The sequence below is a fragment of the Furipterus horrens genome, unplaced genomic scaffold (assembly GCF_987537825.1).
Source record: "Furipterus horrens unplaced genomic scaffold, mFurHor1.1.pri manual_scaffold_8, whole genome shotgun sequence".
Lineage (NCBI taxonomy): Eukaryota > Metazoa > Chordata > Mammalia > Chiroptera > Furipteridae > Furipterus > Furipterus horrens.
The window spans coordinates 76,917,551-76,939,310 of NW_028327178.1; the positions used below are offsets into that span (position 1 = coordinate 76,917,551).

The 21,760-nt window shown below is 37.1% G+C and overlaps 1 protein-coding gene and 1 pseudogene across 1 annotated transcript in view; one reads left to right on the forward strand and one right to left on the reverse strand.

Annotated features, from left to right (window-relative positions):
• MACROD2 (mono-ADP ribosylhydrolase 2) overlaps positions 1-21,760 on the reverse strand; it is a 142,717-nt gene that overhangs the window by 57,944 nt on the left and 63,013 nt on the right. The gene's annotated exons all lie outside the window — the stretch shown is intronic.
• Positions 19,222-20,277, forward strand: LOC150003188 (proline-rich protein 11 pseudogene; annotated as a pseudogene).

A 21,760-nucleotide genomic window follows, 5' to 3' on the forward strand; every position in this document is an offset into this window, starting at 1 on the left:
TAACATTAGGAAAAATAATTTAAGGATCATCGGAATACGAGAGGGAGAAGAAAAGGAACATGGAATTGAAAATCTGATAGGAGAAATAGTGACAGAAAATTTTCCGAACCTGATGAGAGGAAAAGTTATGCAAGTCCAAGAAGCACTGAGAGTTCCAATGAAAAGGAACCCCCAAAAACCCACTCCAAGGCACATCATAGTTAAAATGGCAACATTCCAAGACAAAGAGAGAATCCTAAAAGCAGCAAGAGAAAAACAGCAAATAACTTACAAGGGAGCTCCAATAAGGCTATCGACCGATTTCTCAACAGAAACATTACAAGCCAGAAGGGAATGGTCAAAAATATTTCAAGCAATGAAAAACAAAGGCCTACAACCAAGAATACTCTACCCAGCAAGGCTCTCATTCAAAATAGAAGGTGAAATAAGGAGTTTCTCAGACAAAGGAAGACTAAAAGAATACATCTCCACAAAACCAGCATTACAAGAGATGCTAAAGGGAATATTCTAAGAAAAAGGAAGAGAAAAAAAAAGAGTAGAGGAACAGAGATACAAAAGGGAAATGAATAAATACATGTCAATAATAACGTTAAATGTAAATGGATTAAATGCTCCAATTAAAAGACATAGGGTAACGGAATGGATAAGAAAACAGGACCCATATATTTGCTGTCTACAAGAAACACACCTCAAAACAAAAGATTTACATAGACTGAAAGTAAAGGGATATAAAAAAATATTCCAAGCAAATGGACCTGAAAAAAAAGCTGGGGTAGCAGTCCTCATATCAGACAAAACGGATTTCAAAGCAAGGGCAATAAAAAGAGACAAAGAAGGACACTTCATAATACTTAAAGGAACGATTCATCAAGAAGATATAACACTGATAAAAATATATGCACCCAACATAGGAGCACCCAAATACATAAAGCAAATACTAGAAGACCACAAAAAGGATATCAACAACAACACACTCATAGTAGGGGACTTCAACACTCCATTATCAACAATAGACAGATCATCCAAGCAAAGAAACACCAAGGATATACAGGCATTGAACAACACACTAAACCACATGGACTTAACTGATATATATAGAACTTTTCACCCCAAAGAAGCAAATATACATTCTTTTCAAAGGCACATGGGACATTTTCAAAGATAGACCACATAATAGGACACAAAACAAGCCTCAACAAATTCAAGAAAATTGAATTCATATCAAGCATCTTTTCAGACCACAATGCCTTGAAACTAAAAATCAACCTCAGGGAAAAAAATCAAAGACACACAAACTCATGGAGAATGAATAACACGCTCTGAAATAACGAATGGGTTAACAATGACATCAAAGAGGAAATGAAGAAATTTCTAGAAACTAATGACAATGAATACACAACAGCCCAAAACCTATGGGACACAGCAAAAGCAGTCCTAAGAGGGAAGTTTATAGCAATACAGGCATATCTGAAAAGGCTAGAAGAATCTCAAATAAAAAACCTAACCATAAAGCTACAAGAACTAGAACAGCAACAACAAACAAAGCCTAGGGCAAAAAGAAGAAAGGAAATCATCAAAATCAAAGCAGAATTAAACGACATAGAAATGAAACGAACAATCCAAAAAATCAACAAAACTAGGAGCTGGTTCTTTGAAAAAATAAACAAAATTGACAAGCCTCTAGCCAGGATCATTAAGAAAAAAAGAGAGAAGACCCAAATAAACAAAATCAGAAATGAAAGAGGAGAAATCACGACTGATACCACAGAAATACAAACAATTATAAGAAATTACTACAAACAACTACATGGCAAGAAATTTGACAACCTAGTAGAAATGGACAGATTTCTAGAAACATATAACCTTCCCAAACTGAATCAAGAAGAAGTAGAAAGTCTCAACAGACCAATAACAAAGAAGGAAATTGAAACAGTAATCCAAAATCTCCCTGCACACAAAAGCCCTGGACCAGATGGCTTCACAGGCGAATTTTACAAAACATTTAGGGAAGAACTAACTCCTACCCTCCTCAAACTATTCCAAAAAATCCAAGAAGAGGGAAAAATCCCAAACTCTTTCTATGAATCCAGTATTACCCTCATCCCAAAACCAGGTCAAGACACAGCAAAGAAAGAAAACTACAGGCCAATATCACTGATGAACATAGATGCTAAAATCCTCAATAAAATTTTGGCAAACAGGATCCAACAATACATCAAAAAGATCATACACCATGATCAAGTGGGATTCATCCCAGGGATGCAAGGATGGTTTAATATTCGCAAATCAATAAATATAATACATCATCTAAACAAAATGAAAGACAAAAATCACATGATCATATCTATAGATGCAGAAAAAGCATTTGAGAAAGTACAACACCCATTTATGTTGAAAACACTCCGCAAAATGGGAATAGAGGGAGCATACCTCAACATCATTAAGGCTATATATGAGAAGCCTGAAGCCAACATCATACTCAATGGACAAAAACTGAAAGCATTCCCCCTGAAATCAGGAACTAGACAAGACTGTCCACTCTCCCCACTTCTATTCAACATAGTCTTGGAAGTCCTAGCCACAGCAATCAGACAAGACAAAGAAATAAAAGGCATCAAAATTGGGAAAGAAGAAGTAAAATTATCACTATTAACAGACGACATGATAGTATACCTAGAAAACCCTATAAAATCCACTAAAAGACTACTCGATATAATAAGTGAATTTGGCAAAATAGCAAGGTACAAAATAAATATACAGAAATCTAAGGCATTTCTGTACACCAACAATAAAATATCAGAGACAGAAGCAAAAAAGAAAATACCATTTACTATAGCAACAAGAAAAATAAAGTACCTAGGAATAAACTTAACCAAAGAGATAAAAGACCTGTACATTGAAAATTATGCAACATTGAAGAAAGAAATTATGGAAGATACAAATAAATGGAGGCAAATACCATGTTCTTGGATGGGAAGAATCAACATCACCAAAATGGCCATACTACCCAAAGCAATTTACAAATTCAATGCAATCCCTATTAAAATACCAATGACATATTTCACTGACCTAGAACAAAACCTCCAAAAATTCATATGGAACCAAAAAAGACCCCAAATAGCAAAAGCATTCTTGAAACAGAAGAACACAGCAGGGGGAATCACGATACCAGACATCAAACAATACTACAAAGCCACTGTGATCAAAACAGTCTGGTACTGGCATAAGAACAGACATACAGATCAGTGGAACAGAATTGAAAGCCCAGAAATAAAGGCAAAGGACCTGAACAAACACTTCTCCGAAGAGGACATACAGAAGGTCCATAGGCACATGAAAAAATGCTCAACATCATTGGCCATCAGAGAGATGCAAGTAAAAACCACAATGAGATACCACCTTACGCCTGTCAGAATGGCCATCATCAACAAATCAACAAACAACAAATGCTGGCGAGGATGTGGAGAAACAGGAACCCTACTGCACTGTTGGTGGGAATGCAGACTGGTGCAGCCACTATGGAAAACAGTATGGAATTACCTCAAAAAACTAAAAATGGAACTGCCATTTGAACCAGTGATTCCACTGCTAGGATTATACCCGAAAAATCCTAAAACTCTAATTCAAAAAAAATTATGCACCCCTATGTTCATAGCAGCCCTGTTTACAATAGCTAAGTGCTGGAAACAGCCTAAGTGCCCATCTGTAGATGAGTGGATCAAAAAACTGTGGTACATCTACACAATGGAATACTATGTAGCAGAAAGAAAGAAGGAACTCCTGCCATTTTCGACAACATGGATGGAACTAGAGAGAATTATGCTTAGTGAAATAAGCCAGGCAAAGAAAGCAAAATACCATATGATATCACCCAATACAGGAAACTAAAGAGCAACACAAACAAACGAACTAAATAGGCAAAGACTAGACTAGTTGTCAGTAGGGGGGAGGGGGAAGGGAGAGACGGGGGATAAGTAAGGGAAGGGTCTAGTCAAGGAACGTATATGAATGACTCATGGACATGGACAACGGGGAGGGATATAATTGTGGTAGAAGGGATGGGCTGGGAGGGGGGAGCAATGGGGGAAAAATGGGACAACTATAATTGAATAACCAAAAAATAAAAATTAAAAAAAGAAAAATACAGCAATTTCTTAGAAAAGAAATGTAATTCATTTACCAGAGTGGTTACCATACTTTGAAAATATTACAAAGGGCCTCAGTAGTTTCCTGCTATAGGTATTTGACAAAGTTTTGTAACGTATCACACATCAGGGATTGGAGGACTGCATAATAAAATAAAATCTGCAGCTATTAAGCTATTAATTATGTGTCTTTGATTTGCATTTTGTCTTTTTTATGCAAAATCATCACACAGATTCATATGTCCCAATACATCCTTTATTTATACTGGGACTTTATTATTTACATTTATTCTGAGTTCTGGCATTTAAGTTACTATTGTTACTATTTCACCTCTTTTTTAGGCATAGATAAGCCACTTTAGAGATACTAATCTATTTTATGAGGTAGAAATATAATACAATGCTATAGTAACAACAATAAAAAATTTTAATCAAGCATACAAAAACACTCTAATAACATGAAGATACATAAGGAGAAACAAACTTTGTTAACTGAATCTTAATTAAGATGAAGTGATCAACATCCTCTTTGTTTTGAAAGCATAACTTTTAAGGCTATAATAATTATTGGTAACATAATAGAATTTTCACAAAATACTAAGTATTTAATTTTCTCCCAGGATTCTTTGACTATTATGGTAATAATTAACATAATTATTAATCTTGGTTTATCTCTACTCACCAGCTCTCTTCATTTATTATCATTAGTATGATTTAGTTATTAACAGCTGACTTGCAGTTAACACTGTGCCAGATTTATACAATTTAAACACAGCTGCCACCCACTAAATATTAATAGAAAAAAAAAATCAATGAGCTATTTAATCACAAGTACAATTGGAAGGGAACCTAAAAAGAAACATAGATCTCCAAGAAAGCTTTTAATATAGTCTTGGCTTGAACTAAGACTGCAAAAATGAAAACAGGAAAGGGCATATGCCAGCAAAAATACTCAAGAGAAATACTTAACAAAGTGTTAGGGTTCTCATTGGGGAAGGAAGGATAGGATTGCCGAGGCTGACTTCCTGGTTTCTGATTCGGTGGCTATGAGAGGCAAGGCAGTGGGAGAGCCAGTTTAGGAAGATAAGTAAGTCTTAGATATCTAAGTTTGAACTTCCTGCAGAATATTTAAGTAAAGGTGCTGTATATACAGGTCTTGGTGCTCAAAAAAAAAAAAAGGTTTTCAGGCTAGAAATGCAGATTTGGGAAATATTATCATGAGTAAGAGCCCTGGTTTGAATCATCATGGGTAGAAATGAAATGAAGATTAGCCCCCCCCACCCCCCCCAAAAAAAACTGGAGAACACCAACCTTTGTATGAAAGGCAAAGGAAAAGAAGATGAAAAAAACGCGAAGAACAAATAGAGACAGGAGAGAAACCAGTAGAAGCCTATGGAGGATAAAGTTTAATAAACAAGTTACCAGCACCTTCAAATGTCACAGAAAAGTAATAGAGGGCAGCAGGCACTGAAACCACTTAAAGAAAAATATGCAGATTCTCCTTCTAGTACATGGATGATTGCACTTCCCTCCATCCTCCGCCTAGGCCTCAAGTATCTCCACTGTGCATGTCCCTGGAACTCCTGCTCGGAGATCAGAAATTTCAACCACTACATCCTTAGACTAGTCACTGAGTGTTCCCTTGACTTTCTGGACATCACTGAAACTTAGCTCTCCTCTAAGAATAGCAATTTATTTCAAATGAAGGTTTTTGTTTGTTTGAACTCTAACCACATGTTCCTTCCTAATTTGTGTTGTTACCCCCTTTGGAGTAATAGCTCCCAAATTGATTATCTATAGCCCCTACATCCCAAGAGCTAGCTTTCAGCAGAAAGTTCTTCTACTTCTAAAATATATATCAAATCTACCTACTTCTCTCCATTTCCTATGTTTCCACCTGGGAAGCATAAACCACTCACCTGAATTAGTTCCCATTTTCATTTGTTATCATCCCCACCTCCCATAATATTCTCTTAGGAAAACGAGAGTAATCTTTTTAAAAATGAATGTTCACTTCACTCTTGAAAACACTTCAATGGCTTTGTGACAGAAGTGACCAATTATCCATGACTATCTATTATCCATTTCTTCTGTTTCATAATAACCCACACATATATATAAGTTTTAAGAGGCTACGAGGCCACAAATTTTAAATAGGGACTATACTTTCAAACCTCCAGGTTACTAATATTGGCTTTGTGACTAAGTGATGGTTAATGAAATAAAAGTAGGAGCTACACTTAAGTCACCAGCTCTTTAGTCACTCTTCCCAAAGTCAGAGACATTGACATGCAGATGGTAATGAGGCCTGGACCACATAGTGATAACACTTTATCAGAAGGATAAAGAGCAAGACAGAATGAACAAGGGCTCTTAGACAACTCTGTGGAACAGTCAGCTATCAACTCTGGACTAAGTTGTTACGTGAGAAACTTCTTTTGTTTGAGGCCCTGCACATGGGGATCCTTTGTTACAACAACTGAGCGTATACTTTCTCACTGTACTTGAAATAAAGGGTAAGCTTCTTATCATAGCACATTAGGTCCTATACAATTCAACTTCAGTCACCTTCTTCAGCCCAACTGAAACCATGCCCTACATGCTCTTCCCCTAGATTTTCATATGACTGGACCTTTTTATTATTGAGTCATTCACTCAAACACCACCTCCTTAGAAAAACTTCCCTCATTATCCTAAAAAGGCCCACTCTCCTCATTCAGCATCTTACTTATTTTATCTTCTTCATAGCACTTACCAGTCTGCAATTATTTATTGAGCTATTTTTTCTAGGTAAAATATAAATGCTTTGAAAGCAAAAACTTTATCTGTTCATGATTATATCATAAATACTTACTACAATGCCTGACAGAAGGTAAAAAGTAATGTTGAATATATTTTTTTCAAAAGATAAAACTTTTATTTCACCGGAGCACTGGCTACCCTCAGCCTGGACTGCTCTTAACCCAGGCCTATGTCCTTTCTCATTCAAGTCTCAGCCTAAATGTCATTGTTTCCAAAAGACCTTCTCTGACTAATCTCTCTAACATGACATCAATCCCAGCTGCAACCAATCATTTCCTATCATTTCACCCTGTTTATTCCCTTATATTATTCTTCAAAATATAAAATTATTTTACTTATTGAATATCTGCCCCAAAGAATGTAAAGCTTGATGAGATCAGTGGTCCCATCTATCTTTTTCATTTATATTCTTACTCATATTTAGCAGGTGTGCTCAATAAATTTGAGTACATAAATTAATGATCATAAAAATGTTATAAAATAGAATGTCTCAATGATTAACTCTTGAGATTAAATAAAATGCAAAAAATAATTTAAAATAAAATGTAATCTGAATCATAAGCTATATCAATAAAGATAAGCAAGAGAGAAAGGAGGAAGGGAAAGTGAAATTGTTTGTTATTATTAATACTCATAACTACAAAAATATATTTAAATATTCAGAAAATTTAAAGATAATTTTCAGAACTAAAAATTAAGTTTAATCTACACACACAAAGAAAAGTCTATATAACAATATCAATTAAGCATAAAAATTTAAAAACATTTATCATTATGAAAAAAATGAATAAAAATTCCCTTGTAAAAGACAAAGACTCTTAAAATGGGTGAAAATTTCACAAGGGAAAATGATAACAGAAAAAAAGATGTAACTGACAAATGAACATAAAAGCAAATTTAGAATAGAATTCATGAAAAAAGTTTTGCTTTCAATGTACCCAGCAATATAGAGCAGGACTGGAAGACTTGGGATTGGATATAAGAACACAAAGGCAAATGACTGAAAGAGAATGTTATTTATTGACATTTTCAATAGGTGATCAAATTGTGGCTAACTGATATTGAATTTCTACTATTATTTTCATATTCATAGTATATTTGCATTAAAGCAACATTTTTTATTTTCTATGTCTCATTGAAGTATCACATGCAAAAAAACCTCAGAAATCACAAATTATACAACTCACTGATTTATTTCAAAAGTCAGTTATACCCATGTAACCACCATGCGTGTCAAGAAATGGAACATTACTAACACAGAGAAGTCACCTTAATATCACTTCCCAATTACTATCCCTTCCTCCTCCACAAAAGTTACCACTATCCTGAGGTCAAATTCACACATTAGTCTTGACTGCTTTTAAATCTCATATATACGGATTCACATACACTACGTATTCTTTTATGCCTGGTTTCTTTCAATGAACATTATTTGTGCAATTTCTTTGTTGTTATATGAAGCTGTAATCTGTGCATATTCATTGCTCTACTTATTACAGGGTTGGGCAAACGTAGGTTTAGTTGTTGAGTATGCAAAACACAGAGTTTATTCCTGTATTACTATTGTATTATCTTCTATATGAACAACTGTAAACCTACTTTTGTCACACCCTGTATACCTGTGTACACAGAGCTTTAGTAGACACTGCCAGAATTTTCAAAAGCGATTTTCCCAACTTACACTCCCAGCACCAGTGTTTCACTGCTATCCACATTCTGACACTTGGTATTATCATTCATTTTTAGTTTTAGCCATTCTAGTGAGCGTCGCAGTAGTACCTCCTTATAGCTTTAATTAGTATTTCCATGACAAATAATAAGTTGAGCAGTTTTCAAATATTTAGGAGCCATCTAAATATTCTCTTCTGCAAAATGCCTATTCAAGTCTCTTTCCCATTCTTCTATTGGGTTGTCTGTCTTTTTTACATTAATTCATAGGTTTTCTTTCCCAATATGGATACAAGCCGTTTGTGAGGTATAGGTATGGCAAGAATATCTTCTCTTGTCCTTTAGCTTACTTTTTTATCTTTATAGGTATCTTTTGATGACAAAACTTCTTACCTTGTCCAACTAAACTTGTCAACTTCTCTTAACGTGGTCTGGTTTATCAATCCTTTCCTTTATGTTACTGAGTTTTGTGTCCTATTTAAGAAATGTTTTCTTAAGATAATAAAAATATTGTCTTAGATTGTCCTCTACAGGTTGCATTATTTTACTTTTCACTTAGATCTTCAATCAAATGTGCATGGTGGGAAGCAGAGATCAAGTTTCGTTTTTTTTTTCCTATCTGAATATCCAAATGACTAGCAGCATTTTTTTAAAAGATTAATTTTTTTAATATTTTTAAAATTTATTTTGAGAGAGAGGGTAAGGGAGAAAGAGAGGGAGAGAAACGTCGATATGTGAAAGATACATCAATGTGAAAAGGATACATAGATTGGTTGCTTCTCCTACACCCTCATCTGGGGACCTGACCCTCAACCCAGGCATATGTCCTGACTGGGAATCCAACTGGTGACCCTTCAGTTTGCAGGCTGGCACTCAGTCCACTGAGCCACACCAGCCAAGGCAGATTGATTGTTTTTAATTGATGAAAGGTAAAACCACTATGAAGATATCAATTACAAACTTTTAAGCATCAAATAACATAGCAATGAAACATGTTATAAACAACGAAAAAAATACAAACAACAATTCAAATTTTTAATATAATTTTAAGTATATGACAACTGAATCAAATTATAAAAGGTATTTGAATATATGTAATAAAGCCAATAAATAAATAAACAGAACTTTAAATCCTATAGAGAACTCAACTTCTTTCTCAGTGCCTAGGGAACATTTTAAATACTGATCTCATATGTATCACAAGAAGAAAATCTCAAAAGACAGAAATTGCAAGTGCCTATTCTCTGATCACATTATAAGAAAAACAGAACTAGTTTAAATACACACTCATTTAATAATTTAAAAATATCCACACAAATAACTTAGGGCAAGAAGGAAATCAAAACTGTATTTATTGAACACTTAGAAAATAAAACCAGTATACAAAATCTGTCTGGAAAAGTCCAGCCATTGTTTTGTTTTTGTTTTTTAATTAATTATTGTTTTTTTAATTTTTAATTTTTATTTTTAGAGAGGGGAAAGGAGAAAGAGAGGGAGAGAAACATCATTGTGTCGTTGCCTCTCACTTGTGCCAACTGGGGACCTGATGTGCAACCTAGTAATGTGCCCTGACTGGGAATCGAACCAGCGACACTTAGCTCACAGGCTGACGCTCAATCCACTGAGCCACAGCAGCCAGGGCTTGGATTTTTTAAATGTTTTATTGATTATGCTGTTATAGTTGTCCCATGATTCCTGCTTCTGTTATTCATTAGGAGACTTCTTCTCATAAACAAGATGCGCCAAGGGGCCTGAAATTAATGTAACAAAGAAATCCTTTCAATATCTGCAATTTACACACACATCAGTTCCCAGTCATTCCCAGACACAGTCAGTAACAGTAAAATCAACTTGTTTAGCACACGGTCAGAGTTTCCTCATTTTTTCCATCATCTGTACAGAACAGGCTGAAATGAGTTCATTGAGGAAGACTTTAAGAACAGTTAATACTATTAATTCCTACATGTGTAGAGTGCTTCACAGTTTGTAAAACACATCCGTACACACGACCTCATTCATCTTCACAACCCTATGAGATTCCTAATATTATTGTTCCTGCTGAACACGCTGCATGGTGTGGGCAGGTGCGCTCGTGAATCGCCCATCATGAAATGGGCAAACGTGTTGAGAGGGTCTTCAGAAGACTCACTTTGGCTGAGCGCAGCCTTTCACAGCATTGCCGGCTGGTGCGCTGATGCAGATGGGTTTCTGGAATACTGACCTAGCGAGGGAACCCTGTGCTTAGGGGGACTGCCCTCCAGAAGATAATTCTGCCTTCTTGGGGTCTCTCCACCATAATAAGTGCAATCAAAATTTAATGGGGAGTTAAATAAACCAAGAACATTAACAACACATTGTGATAATACAATAGTACAATCACAGAAGTATCTACCAAGGACTGTAGTTGTATGACTAACTCTGCTTTAGATAATCAGAGAGATCTCTTCTAAGACTGTAGTATCTGTAGTAGTGCCTAAGGATGAGAAGGGGCATTTCTGGGTAAAAAGTTGGAGGAAGCATATACTTAAAGAATCACCTATGTAATGGTTTTAATTTTGATGGATGGAAAATAAAACCTATCTCCTCTCATGACACATTTTGTCTTGTACCCACTACATTGTGGGTTTTTTGTTGTTTTTTTTTCATATATCACCCTTTACAAATATTTGGTGAATGGAAAAATTAATGAATAAGTGTATGAATTTCTAGGGACAGTAACTTATAGTATAACATCATCATCACCTACAAAAACAAAGAGCCATTTTCCTTGAATATTTGACTGTCACAAATTTTTCTTCTTTGACTTTACAAGCTTAATCTTCTAGACTTATCTCCCTTGACCTCATGGTCCATTTACAACATACCATTCACTGTTCCCCAGCTACAGCTCTGCACCTTGTGAAAGCATGCAGTGAAATACCATGCATTAGTGATAAATAATAAAAATCTCTCTCTTTCTCTATATAATGCAAAAAGAGATCATGCTGAAAGAGAAAAATAAAATAACTTCACACATTCATAGTCAATGCCATTTAGGTGAACTAAATTTCATTGGGAGATTGCTTTTCTATAAGGAAAGATTAAGAAATATTTTCTAAACAGCAATAAGGCAAAAGGAGGACATCATGACCTTCATTGCTAATAAACCTGACAAAGGATGTACTGACCCTAGGGATGTATGACTGTGTTTGATTTACCATTCACTAGCAGAAGACATTTTATAGTTCTTTAAAGTCAGATGTTGATTTGGAGGAAGCTAATTAGATGCAAGTGATTTTGTCCAGAAAAAATAGATTTGAAAGTTACACATTTTCCCCTTGTAAGATGAACTATGTTTACATTTAGTTTAGTAATCTTATTCTAGCAAAGAAATAACTGTATGAAAAATAACTCTTGAAAACAACTGTTTCATTTTGTATCATGGATCATTTTTAAAACAATTTCATTGAGAATGTGTTTGTTTGTTTGTTTGTATTAATTTAACGTTCTTTTCCACTAATTCTGCTCTTCTTCAAGATGACCATATACAGTATACTGGTCCTAATCACAGGTAACACCTTGGATGTGTGATTGGCATCTGAAGTGGAGGAGGGGACAGTCTTGTGGGACTGACCCTTTAATATGTGGATTCTGATATTCTCTCTCGGTAGATATTATTTTTTATATTAAATTATGTTGTCCCTCTGGGATTGGTGTTGTATTATGCTAGATGTAGCACTCATTTCTATTTTTTCCGTATGGATAGCCACCAGATCGATTTATTAACTAAGCACTCCTTTCTCTTTTAGTTTGCCATGTATTTGTGAAATATACTTCATCTTCACTTACGCAAGAGTCTGATACTGCATTTACTCTTATGTCAGCCAATTCTCCTGTCCATGTCACAATACCCTGATTTCTTACTCCTTTAGTCTTACATATATGTATATATAGATGGCTGGTGACTAGATATGAGTTGATATGTGTGTGTGTTTGGATCTCACTTCCATCAACCTTGCTCTAATTCTGTTGATTCTCTCTAGGTACTTTCAAATTTGCTGTGAAGGATGTAACATAGACAATAATAACACATTTATTGTTTGCCAATCTTTATGTCCTTAATTTATTTTACTTATCCCAGTCTTGGATTTCTAATACAGTGTTAAGTAAAGGTAGTAAAAGTGGGAATCCTTGTCTTTTTCCTAAATCAAAAGGGAATAATTCCAGTGTTTACCTATTTATAATTGTACATACTGTAGGAGGATCTCTGGCTGGTTTGGCTCAGTGGATTGAGCGTCGGCCTGCGAGCTAAGTGTCGCTGGTTCGATCTTCCAGTCAGGGCACATCAGAGAAGGAAAACTCTGATTCCAAAAAACCTCCGCTGCCTTGCGGCATACCTCTTCAGGGGAAAGGCTAAGGGAGTAAACCCCGACAGAAAATCTGGAGCCGGAGTCCCTAAGGCGGTTTGACGTTGTAGTCAACACCGGAAACTCCTGCGGCGCACCTGAAGCCAAGCTGTATTGACTCCGTCTTTCCCTTGGACCCTTCAGCTGCGAAGAGAGGGGGGGTCTGTTGCATGGGCAACAGCAGACCCTCCATATCACCTGCCCAGGCTCTCTGTAGCTTCAGCTTCACTGGAGAGGACACTCCAGCGTCATCGCAAGATGTCGATTCAACACGGGAGGAGACAGATACCGTGTCACTCCCGAGTCGGACTGCACAGCCATTCTCGGCGGTGCAGATAGACTCTTAAGAAGCTACACCATCGTCTCTCGAGACGGACGGCTGCCGACGACGACGACGACGAGTTGTCCCAATTTCGTTTCCCTCTTCTCCCATCCACCCAGTGACGCCCCTCCCTCCAGCTGTTCCCCCTTCTTAGTCCATGCCCATTGGTTGTGCATATAGTTCTTCTCAACATCTTCCTGTCTACTCTACTCCCTCCTACTATGCTTAATTTCTGCATCATCTCCCTCCCTTACCCCTCTTCCCCCTCCCTGCTGACCTCCCCCCAATATGTTCCCCATACCTATAATTCTTTTTCTACTCTCGTTGCCTATTTAGTTTGCCTTTGTTTCGATTCCCTAGCTTCTGTTGTTGGTTGTTGTGATACAGTTTTCATTTTAATGTTCCTAGTTTTGATCCTCCTTCTAAATAAGTCCCTTTAACATCTCATATAACAGTGGTTTGGATCTAATGAACTCCAGGTTTACTTTGTCCTGGAAGCCCTTTCTCTGTCCTTCTATTCTGAATGACAGCTTCACTGGACAGAGTAATCATGGCTGTAGGTTTTTGCTTTTCATTACATTGAATATTTCTTGCCAGTCCCTTCTTGCCTGCAGAGTCTCCTTTGAGAAATCAGCTGATAGTCTAATTGGGATCCCTTTGTACATAATTCTCTTCTTCTCTCTTGCTGCTTTTAAGATTCTCTCTTTAATTTTTGACATTTTGATTATAATGTGTCTTTTTGTGGTTTTCCCTGGGTCCAGTTTATTTGGAACTCTCTGTGCTTCCTGGACCTGTAAGTCTATTTCCTTCCCCAAGTTAGGGAAGTTCTGCTTCATTATTTTTTCACATAATTTTTCAACTTCTAGTTCTTCTTCACCTTCTGGCAACCCTATAATTCGAATATTCGCTATCTTATAGTTGTCCCAGAGGTTTCATTATCCCTGCCATCCTGACAGGTTTGTTCACCTTTCCTTCTTGGGCGGGGCTGTCACACTTTCTACACTATAGGTGGCAGAGCCCCGTGCACTCGTCACTACCAGGCCACCCTTCTCACCACACTGTGGTGCTTTGTGTGGGGACAGGGGTCCAAGATGAATTCCTGCTATTCATTCTCCACTGAGAGATTGGGAGCCTCCTCCTCTGTCCCCACGCCCTCTGGGCCTCACAGTCCGAGGCAACAGGGGTCTGCCTTCCCCAATGTTGGAATCACGAGCTGATGGGTCTGGACTGCAGCCGGGGGTGCTCCCCTCGCGCTTCTCGCCTCCTCTGAAAAATGGGTGTCTGTGCTTATCGCAGTCCCGCTGCTCATCACTGCAGCTGTTGCCAACAGCACAGCTTGATCTCTCCGCCCTGGCTTTGCCCCTTCTACCCGTCCAGACAAGCACCACTTGTTTATAACTTCATCTGTTGGACTTCCATGTAGCTTTATTTTCTGGAACTTCTGGTTATTTCTGGTTTTGCAGTAGTTGTAGTCCTTCTTAGATGTAGAGGAAGATGGAGCGTGTCAGTCTAGGCCTCCATCTGGGCCAGAAGTTCAGCCATTGTTAATATAATAAGAACAGTTTGAACAACATTGATGTAACGCGGCAGCCAAAGAGAGTGGACTGGAATGCACATGTGTGAACATGGATGACTTCACTGTACTAGTCAGTGAGAGCAGTAGATGCTGTTGAGTGAGCATGTGTACTATGTGGCTGTCACATTCAAAATGACTGAGCAAATTTTGCATTAAGCTTGAACATCCCTTAGCAGAAACTATTTTGATGATTCAGAAGGCTGCATCTGTGGGCAACTAATGGTTGGTAGCTTCATCACTACGGCATGCGGACTCATGCATCATATCTCGTGCAGAGATTTTTGGCAAAACATCATATCTCCCAGGTGACTCAGTCCCCCTATAGCCCAGATTTGATGCCCTGAGACTTCTGGCTTTTCCCAAAACTAAAATCATCTTTGAAAAGGAAGAGATTTCAGGCCATCAGTGAGATTCAGGAAAATACGATGAGACAGCTGATGGCAATTAGGAGAACAGAGTTGAGATCCCAAGGTGCCTACTTTGAAGGGGACTGAGGTGTCATTGTCCTATATACAATGTTTCTTGTATCTTGTATCTTCTTCAATAAATATCTACATTTTTCGTATTACATGGCTGGATACCTTCTGGACAGACCTCGTATATCAAACGATAGGGGACTTGGTCAAAGATATAACTAAAAGCAAATTTAGAGTAATAAAAGCTTTCACAAAAATATGAACAGGAGCATTAAATCATTATAAAAGCTTAGAAGAAGAAATATAAAGTTATGTATTTTTTTGAGTATAAAAACAGGATTCAAAATAATCCTTGTGCTTCAAAAATACCAACAAAGTACATATACTTCTAATTAAATATTTTAAAGAGAAAAAATGGTAATAATAAAAGAAGCTTAATCAGATAAGGAAGAAATCAAATGTTATAAGAAAACACTACATACAACTGCTTGCTAATAAAATTTTTTAACTAGATGAAATCAATAACTTTTAAGAAAAAAAACAAATTATCATATTATCAGAAACCTGAAAAGGCCAAAACCACATATGGAATTCAAAAAATTATCAAATAAATACCTCTATGAAAGGCCAGGGTTAAAATCTAATTATATCATGTACTATCCATTTGCAATCTGCATTATACCAGAGAAATTTCTGTAACATGCTCCAGGATTCCTATTATGGAATGATATCTTTTTGAATCATTAATTCATTTAGTCATTCAACAAATATCTAATGAGGATCCTGTATATACTGGAGTGTGCACTAAATACTAAGTACAAACTTACAGAAGCCAAACATAATCCCTGGCCTCTACAGGCAATTGCAATATAGTGAGATGCTTTATAACAAGAGAACTTGGGGAAAAGAAAAAAGAGAACTGACACCCAGCTTAATCAATGAGGATGGGAGAAGAGTGAAGAGTGTGCTGGCATATGGCAAATGCCTACTCTTTTCTGTGTCAGGTGCCTTAAAAAGACATTCTCATTCACTCCTCAGGACAACTCTGGACATATAACTTGCTCTAGGTACAGTCTGATAAATGCCAAGTATAAGAATTCACATCCAAATTTTTTGGCCCCAAAGTTCCTGATCTTTCCTTAATACCATAAAAGGAGAATACAAAGTCTAACTGGCTATAAAATACACACATACCCCTCAATTGAAATGCAATAAAAGAGGACGTCAAACAAGACATGCTGTGGCAAAGGACCCATGGAGTCAAAAAAGAGATTGAACACTTTCAAGTTAATCAATATATTTGGGGAAGCTGTCACTAGAGGGCGACATTGCAAAGACTATGAAAAACAAGTCACTAGGAAAAATAAGGTCTAGGGTAAAACTGAAAGTACTTCAATGTTTAAGCCCATTTTTAAGTACTAAAAAGGAAATGTTTTCCAGTGGTCAAAAAATTATAGAATGTTTAAAAAATGTGTAAGACAAAAAATAATGCACAGAGTTTTCTTTTTTACCCCGAAATGTATAGAAAAAATTTCCTTGGAGTTTCACAAATTAATGACATTAATGAAGACAGATAAATAAGCCTATAAATATAAACTTATTTTATAAATTAGCTTTTACATAGTAACTTCAGTTTTAAAATAATCACATCTACCTTTACACTCTTAGGATTTTTGTCAGCATATTTATATTAATAAAATTAATTCCATTTTCACATAGGTAGCCTATAATTAGGTCATTCAATCATGAACTTAAGCTTTGAGAAATGCCTTTTAAAAAATAGCAAAAGCAGAGCAAGAATTTTTCTTAAGGAAAATAATTGTCTAGGCTTTCTCACCTCCCAGTAACTCCATAATTCAGTGTTCTAGGTTCTGGCCCTAATAAAATTAGTCTGGACAAACCCTTGTCTGAGTTATCATTGGTAATTATGTTTTCCCTTTTCATTTTGCTGTTTTCTTTAGCCTAGCAGAAGCTTTTTGGTTTGGTGTCCCATTTCTTTATTCTTCCCTTTATTTCCCTTGCCCTGGAAGATATATCAGCGAAAATATTGCTGCGTGAAATATCTGAAATTTTCCTGCCTAATGTTTTCCTCTTAAGACTTTTATGGTACCATGACCTGTATTTAAGTCTTTTATCCATCTTGAGTTTATTCTGGTGTATGGTGTAAGTTGGTGGTCTAGTTTCATTTTTGAGGGGTGTACCTGTCCAGTTCTCCCAACACCATTTATTGAAGAGGCTATTTTTACTCCATTTTATGTTCCTTCCCCCTTAGTCAAATATTAATTGACCACAGAGACCTGGGTTTATTTCTGGGCTCTCTGTTCTGTTCCACTGATCTATGCCCCTGTTCTTATGCCAGTACCAGACTGTTCTGATTACAGTGGCTGTGTAATATAGTTTTATATCAGGTACTGTGATCCTTCCTACTTTACCGTGAAGAATCCTGAAACACCAAATCAAAAGAACCTATGCACCCTATATTCATAGCAGCATTATTTACAATAACCAAGTGCCCATCTGTAGATGAGTGGATAACAAAACTGTGGTACATTTACACAATGGACTACTACACAGCAGAAAGAACTACTTTTTGCGACAGCATGGATGGAAGTGGAGAGTACTATGCTAAGTGAAATAAGCCAGGTGGCAAAAGACAAATACCATATGATCTCACCAACAACAGGAACCTACTGAACAAAAGAGCAAAATAGAACCAGAGGCATGGGAACAAGGAACAGAATGACAGTGACCAGAGAGGAGGGAGGAGGGGGAGAAGGGGGGAAAGAAGGGGAAGGGTCTAGTCAAGAAACATGTGTAAATGACCCATGGACATGGACAACAGGGTGGGGACTGACTATGGTGGGGGGCAGTGGAGAGCAATGGGAAAAAATTGGGACAACTGTAATAAAACAAAAATTAAAAAACAATTGATCTGGACAAATTTACCAGTGGCTGCCCTGTGGCAAACCAGAATGAATCTTTGAAATTGTTTCTGCACCTCTCTGTGGAACAACCGAACAAACTTCTTTTTGGAAACACTGATTCCTGTCTCTAGCATAGTCAAATCACAAGACTTACTTTTACCATGAATAGTACTTTCTTGGTCCTCATTGGCCATTGCTAAAATTTAGAACTTGGGTTTCTGTCCACAGCCCTTCCCATGACTTTTTACTTAGAGAATCTTCCCTCTACTATTTAGAGGGCTTTCCAAATTTTATTCTCTGATCTAGTTTTGACAACTGTACACTAGTTAGCTCTACTTGGATGTTACATTAGCATCTCTAATCCAACATGTCCAAACCTAACTCCTCACTTTTCACCAAAAGTGTTAGTCCTCCTATGTCTCCTTGCCTAAATGGATAATACCACCATCAATTCTCTCAAGACAGAAATTCTACTTCCCAAATTATATTTTATTTGTCGCCCCTGCAAACTCCTTGGTTTTAACCAGAAATTACAATTTTAAGAGCATTTTATTCAGTATTCACATTTTTGAATGTGGATTCCTTAGTGGGGGGGGGGGGGAGAATACATGCTAGCTTTCCTTCTACCACAGAATCTGCCCCTAAGCCTTCCACCACTGCCACCTCCCACATTCATTTTACCTCTCTGACCCTATAAAGAATTTGAGTTTGGAGCTTAATTTTATGGACTTAAATCACTACCTTAATCTGCCTGGGATTCAAGCACCACATTTTACCTCTCTCCAAATCATCCTTCACATTGGTACTAGAATGTTCCCTCTAAAATGCAAAGTACAAAACTAACCACTTCAAGGGCCCCTCCCTCATTATCTACAGGTGAAGGGACGACCGAGGTCAAGACTTCTTATGATTATTTTTCTTCATGGTGAGGATGAGGCCACTGCCTGGACTTCATCTAATCCCCGAGCTCTTAGACCAAAATCATGCTTAAGTTCAAACAACAAAGAAGAAAGCTAAAAACAAAAGCGAAAAGATCAGGGGGGCGGGGGGGGAGCCTCTCACTTTCAGTCCAAGCTAATTACACGTTCCCCTCCACCACCCTCAGCAGAAAGAGTGGTTATTCCTTCAACAAATACACCCCTTAGCAGAAGCAGGTTAAGATCATCCTGGAACTTCAAATTTTCCAGTATCAAAGATGCCATAAAACTTTGGACAAGTAGAGTATGGTCTATGTACAACTGGTGCCAGAACTGCATAGCCCAGAGTGTAGAAGTATTGAAAGATACCATCATTCCTTCCCGTTTCTACCACCGAGAACGTCACAGTCTGCAACAATGGTTTTGCATTTTGGAAAGTGAATTGTGCAAGCTCCAGGAAGCACTGAAGACCATCTCAGAAAATTCTTCTTGTCCAAGCTGTGGCCAGACCTGTTACATGAGTGGTAAACTTACAAATGTGCCTGCTTGTGCTCTAACCTCACCCCTGGAGAATCCCGGTCCATACTTCCTGACACCCAGCTGGCTCTCTCCCACCTCCTCCTCTGCCATCACCTCCACCACCCATAGCACCTTTGCTGCTCAGAAAATCCAATCTCACTAAAGCACTTCAGGTTGGACCATTAAAAAAAGATAGACCCGTGCATATAACAGTTAAAGATCTACAAACTGTGAAATTAAAGAAAATACAGTTTAGATGAAAGGAAGAAGCTTGTTGTATCACCAAAGGCACAGAATCCACTAGTTACAGTCTCTGACCTGCAGCGTGTTACCCTGAAGCCCAACTCCAAAGTGTTACCAACTCAAGTGACAAATGTCTTAATTATCCCTGGTAAAAGTCAGATAGATCTACCGAAACTACTTAGAAAAGTCAATGTAGAAAGGAGCCCAGGTGGGACCCTGCTTACCAATAAAGAAAATATGGAAACAGGAACTGAACTGACCCGAGTAGTGACAAGGGCCTTGAGGAAGAAGTTTCAGCTGGCTCACCTTAGAAGCCCACCTCAAACTCTGCCACTTTCTACAAGCAGCTCTGATGAATAAAATTTATGCCAACTATACCCGCCAACTATACCCGACTCCATGTGATCATCCATAAAACATGCTGATAAAATCACCTCATTCCTTTTTTAGAAATGTATGTATAATTCTAATATACAATTCCATTTAAAGAATTACAGTATGTATGGAGTCCATATATACTGTGGTATAAAGTGGGTGTTTGAGTATTTCCTAATTTGCATGATCAGTAAGAGAACAGAATGGAAAATACAATCCCCAAAGCAATGTTTATCCTGGAATTACTCAATTTAGGGTAGAGAGGTTGTTCAAATTTAACTAGCTAATTATAATTTATACTCTGTCGATGCAGTTATAACATTAATAACCTAGTTCTCATTCATCTTGGGTATTTTCTTGTAATTGAAAAGTATTTCAGCTTGTAAAGCTCATGCATTAATTACTATAAAGTTGATCAATTAAAACGACCCTCTGAATTTGGTTTCTGTTCATTATAAACCGTTAAGAGGTGAGACCATTCTCTTTCCAAACCCAACTATTTTCCAAAAGATTTGGAAGCAAAAGATCCAATGTGACCTTAAAAATTAGAATGTATAATTTCTAGTATCTTAGGTAGTTAGTGATATCTGACTCACTTAAGTCTACGATTATTTATTTTGATGTCTGCTGTTCACATTCATACAGCTAAATACAAATTTTATGAAGACTCAACATGAACCTTGTATTTTCCGCAGTACCCTGTGAAGGACCCTTCGAGATCTACAGGTTCTCTATAAGACCTGATGCCCTGTCCTCAATAGCCTGTTGTTTCAATAACAGTAATAATGCATACCTAACTATATTTTTGTTCTTTCCTGCCAGTTCAGAGTTGCCAGATTTAGTAAACATAAACACATAACACCCAATCAAATCTGAAATTTAAATAAACAAAAAACTTTAAAATATAAATGTTCCATTAAACAATGAATAATTTTTTAGTATAATTGTGTCTCAAATATTACATGGGACATAACAAAATTTATTGTTTATCTGAAATTCAAATTTAACTAGGAATTTTATATTTTATTTGATGACCCTATCAGTCAGTCCCCTACAAAGTTGCCAAGTATTTCTGGGAGCCCTCAGTTGTCAGACATAACCTGCTTAGTACTGGACACCATTGTAGCTTCAACAAGGATCCCCACCGCTAATGTTCTAAGTATCATGGAGGAAGGGGAACTCTCATTAGTGTGAATGTGACTGAATGTGCTGGATTAGCTTTAATGCTGTAACCCCTATTGCAGTTCCAGGAATAAGGATAGCAATTTTTCATAGATAGTCACCAAGGGATTTCACATCTTCACTGCACTTTTTAGCCTGCAAGGAAGCAGCTACATAGATGATGTCCACGAACATCCCCCGGTTAGCTTAGGTTACAAAGTTATTTTAGCAATTTCCTAGATTAATATTGCTTTGAGATGCCAAATAGTGTTATAAAAGTTACCAAACTGGAAAGCAGACCTGGAGA